The 5,000-nt window shown below is 37.6% G+C and overlaps 1 protein-coding gene and 1 pseudogene across 1 annotated transcript in view; one reads left to right on the plus strand and one right to left on the minus strand.

Annotated features, from left to right (window-relative positions):
- The window catches only part of LOC137994231 (uncharacterized), a 3,122-nt pseudogene extending 2,332 nt beyond the window's left edge, over positions 1-790 (plus strand).
- The window catches only part of LOC137995839 (uncharacterized), an 89,533-nt gene that overhangs the window by 20,694 nt on the left and 63,839 nt on the right, over positions 1-5,000 (minus strand). The gene's annotated exons all lie outside the window — the stretch shown is intronic.

Consider the following 5,000-nt stretch of genomic DNA (forward strand, 5'->3'; position numbering starts at 1 on the left):
AAGATTGCAAGAAGCCTGGACGGCCTATGACAGAAGAACAGAAACTAAAGAAGAGAGAGGGAGAGAGAACCTTCGCCTTCACAAGAAACAGTCATTTTAAGTCAGTGTCGATGGAGCAGGACGAAAATAAGTCTACCAATTAACACTTGGATGAACTAGACAAAAATGATAGACAAAACGATGACCCATTTTTGACTCTTCAGGGGATGGAAGAATGTATGAAAACACTGAAAACCCCGCATTATGTCCAGTAAGAGCATTTGAACTATATTTATCTAAACTTAATCCATCTCTAGATTTACTGTGGCAAAGGCCAAAGGCTCTTGATAACTTCAACGGATCTGACAGTGTTTGGTACTGTAATGCCCTTCTAGGGAAGAATACTCTTGGATCATTAATGAAAACCATTTCTGTTGAGTACAAGCTTTCAAAAGTGTATACTAATCATTACATAAGATCTATGGCTGTATCAGTTCTTGATAATAATAATTTTGAAGTGCCTCATATAAAGCAAGTGTCTGGTCACAAATCTGAGGCTAGTATCAGGTCTTACTCTCGACAAATTACAGAATGTAAGCAGAGAGAAATTTTGCATACTCTTACTTCTGCATGTGCTCAAAGCACCACAGAAATTGTTCCAGTAAGCACCAAAGCTGATCAGCGCAGTTTGATGAACTTACCAAGTTTGCCCTTGTTCACACACAATTTTGCTGCAAGTCAAGAAACCGTTCATTTTCACAGCGGCCCTTTTTCCTCTGGTTGTAATATTTACAGAAATTTCAATTATTAAGCGTTACATTTTCTGGACGTTGTTTGGGGCGATTTTTGTAAATTTCAGTAACATTGTTAACATTGCCTTGTACACTTCGACGCATCATTTGTCAATAAAGTGATTACTTGTTTTCCACCGGTTTGACCCATTTGTTTTTCTATATAACAAATCACTTAATGACTGGTCCCTCGGGAAACAGTTCATTTTGTTTCCCTTGAGACCAGTCATTAAGTGTTTATTATCGCTGGTGACCAATTTTGAATCATGAGCTGACGTAAGCGGCTGAAGTAGTGCATGTGGCTTCTGCGCCAGTTGCCTCACAACAAACTATTTCTTATGCAAAACTGGTGTCTTGCCTTCCCCAGTATGTTCTCTTTGTGGAAGGGAGACTGAATAATGCCTCGAACATATCTTTATCTTTTGTGCTTATGTTAAGGAATTCTGGCCAGAGGTTCTTAAGTGGCCTTGCAATTCAAAAGTCAATATAAACAATTTTCATAATAGCGAAATTATGTTTGGAATCCCAAACTGTGAGGGCGGGTTGTTTGTTAATCATGCACTATTAATAGCTAAGCAATATTTGTATTCTTGTCATTGTAACAAAAGCTCTCCTTTAATTAAAGATTTTAAGACCACATTAAGAGAGTTAAAATGTCAAACTAGAGATTACAAAGTCAAAGAATAAGTTATCTGATCATACTGCAAAATGGGACCAGTTTCTAAGAAATATTGATTTGTAACTTGCACGCTGTTAACACAAGCCTTAGAGGTATGTGAATGAGATCTGAACACAATGGAGTCAGCTGTGTGTCGTGATGTAACAGGTTTTGTATGGGTGTAAGTGTTTTTTAATGTAATATAAACTTGTAAAGTTCAAAAAACGTAAGGGGAGTACAAGGAGAGGCCCACAACATTGAGGAAACTGTCACATCCTTAAATAAATAGAGTTCAGTATTTGAACTTTGGGTCAATGAGGTGCAAGAGAAAATTGGCCCGCAGCGCACAATATTGTCGTCAAGTCGACTGAGCCTATAACTTGTGACAGAATCACCATCTAGGCTTGGACAATGTCTCACCCAAATCAATCCAGATTTTAACAGCGTCATTAAATTGACGGCCACTTTGACCCTGGTTGTTGAGAACTTTGTCAGTAAAAGGTGATCCACAAAGGACATGCCAACTGCCTTAGAGTTTGCCCCCACTATCCATGAAACCTTAAAGCAACTAACAGACACTGTTTTCGGGTACTATACATTGCCATAGTCCCATAGAGTACTAAAGCTGTTATGTCACGTCCCCATGGCAACCAAATTTTCTGTTCTAAACAAAGTCACATGAAACATTATGGCAGTGCTGACAATTTCTTCTCTGCCAACTTTCTTCGAAAACGAAACAAAATCTGTTTCAAGAGAGGGAAATCATTTTAAGTCAAACCATGTGGAAAGCTTCAGTTTCATTCAAGGAGTTTTAAAGTGACAGGTTTGTGCCAGTATGAAGAAAAACGTGTATGTGACGATAAGAGAAGTACAGTTATGGCGAAGAGTTAAGATGGCAAAAATTGAACTGCTATCCTCATTAGATCTAAGAGCTTTATTTAACTTTTATCGAAAGCAGCTCTTTATTGAACACAGCGTTATAATTATCATTTTAAAATCCTGATGCATATCCATAAACTTGGATATGAGGACCTCGTGTGATTTAAGCATAACATTACGGCAAAGGATGGCTGAAATAAAATCTAAAATCATTAAAATTGGTTTGTTATGCGCTGTAGATATATCTTGATGAAAAGAATGATATTAAGTCGACAGAATGTGAGTGTCCATATGGAGCTTATAAATGTAGCCATGCTGCAGCTCTCTTCATCTACCGAATTCATAATTTGAGCAAGACATGTTGAAAAAATGTCTGTGATTGTTGACACGTTTTGGCATAGACAATGAATGCTTGGAATGCATGAAGAGCATTGATATTAAGTTTTTCAGATAAACACTGCATGTGGCTACTGTAACAGTTACAAAAAGAAGAATGGATGCATTTATAGGGAAAATAAAGAAAAAACGAAATAATAAATGAGAGGTAGTAAAGAGTCAAAATGGAATGTGGCAGAAGGTGATCTGTTTGAAAATCAAGGTCAATGCAGAGTTCCTTTCTTGGATTTGTTTTTTATTTTTCACTCAAGAAGAGCACTGGTAATTCTCAAGGTTTGATACGTTTGTCAAATAATTCTGTATTGCGGGCAATGTACAAAGAGAGAAAACAAATTATAAGCATGTCACTTGATAACATCAGATATCGTTATTTGCATGATACCTTACCTCCCAATTTTTCCTTGAAAATTTTATGGCTTGGATGAAAATCACAATATTTTCCCTGGAAAATTATTTAAAGGTAATTTTGTCCCCTTTCTGATGTTAGTTGGTCTTGGTTTTAATTAGCAAAATTTCAAATTCGAGTTCTTTTACGATCTCAGCAACTTTCAGCCTACAGAGAATTTTCATCTAAAATGAAGTTTACTTCTACTCGTCAGAAATTTATATTTTAAATTTCTGCAAAATTTCGGTATTAATTAAACATCTCGATCTCGACATGCCAAAAATATGCATATCCCGTCTATTGGCACACGTCAAAGTATAAAGTTCTTTACAGGACGAAAAAATTACCTTGCCCAAAAACCCACTCTTAGTGTCGTCTTGCTTCAACTAGCTACCAAAATAAGTTTGTTTACACATCTCGGCAGCTTTCAATATGCCAGCCTGAGAAGTTTACCTCTACATGTGAGAAATTTATATTTTCAATTTCAGCAAAACAAAACAAATGGTCAAATGATTATGATTTTTTGGCATAAGAGATCTGGACATGACAAAAATATGCACATCGCGTCGGCAAGTGTCAGAGAGCAAGTTGCCTTTGATGACAACTGATGAGATTTTTACAAAATGTTTCAAAATTCGAAAATATCAGACATCTTACTGGAATATCAACATGAAAGCTCATTGGAGAGGTGTATGGGAATTTTGACTCCAAAGGCTGTTTTTCCGCTCAAATCCTACCAGCTTCCCTAGAAGGTTTGCCAATCAAATTATCATGCAATTGTCAAATTCTTGCCGTAAATTCTCTAAAATTTATCTTTTCATAGGGAAAATTAAGAAAGAAAAAGGCAAAAGTAGGCGGCAAACATAATAACTGTCAAATGGACATCAATTGTTAAAATTGAATATAGACCTCATTAGTTTAGTGATTCATGCATGCGATCTTACACTCACTCACTCACTCACTCACTCACTCAGACAACCCTGATGACATTGTGTATTACGGGCTAACCTGTTAGCACAAAAACCGAAAGCACGAGATATTTCTCAAAAATCTGCAACTGAAATGTTTCCTCCAACAAAGCCAGGGTATAGAGCCTTAACCGGAGAACGAAATCAAGAAGATCGGGAGGCGCTGCATTCTAAACTACGTGTGTATGGAAAGTTCACCGGGCTCTGCTGGCTTTTAAGACCTGAACCAGAACTACAGAGGGATCTTCCTGTCCCAACAGTGGATGAACTTATTTTTTCTGAAGAGGTTCTGCACTTATCTTCTGCTACAGGACAACTGGAGCTTATCAGAAGAAAATTAAAGATCAAGAAGCAAATTGTTATGCAAGTCGGTACTTTATCTATTGGTCAGAGAAAGTACCCCTCCTGGCACTTGGTGAGGAAGGGATGTTTGACTGCGAGCAATTTTGGGGCTGTCATTAATGCCAAGGGGGTTACCCCATTGCTTCTTAAGTGTCTATTGGGAGAATACCGTTATGATATTTCACGTGTGAAGGCTATGGCATGGGCCATCACACATGAGACCGAAGCAATCAAAGCATTGTTGCGACAGGGGTGTGGCTTGATGAATCAGGCGTCCTTGAGGCTTTCCCTGATGGTTTAGAGGGTTAAGACCACGTTTTTTGGGCAAAAGGTTCCTACACATTCAGAAATGAAACTATTGAGAAAGCCCTTTTTGTCTGGAGAAAAAGGAGGATGGATCATACTCACTCAAAAGCAATCATGTGTATTGACACACAGTGCAAGGGCAACTGTACTTACCCAAAATAAATTATTTTATCGCTTGGACAAATAATTGGCCTGTAATTATTGAAATTAAGAAGGATCTATCCGGGGAACCAAACCTCAACAAGCTCTGGCAATTTTATTTTAAACAAATTTTCCCCAAAGTTGAGAGGGAGAAC

This window comes from Montipora foliosa, chromosome 3, assembly GCF_036669935.1.
Source record: "Montipora foliosa isolate CH-2021 chromosome 3, ASM3666993v2, whole genome shotgun sequence".
In the NCBI taxonomy this organism is placed as follows: Eukaryota; Metazoa; Cnidaria; class Anthozoa; order Scleractinia; family Acroporidae; genus Montipora; species Montipora foliosa.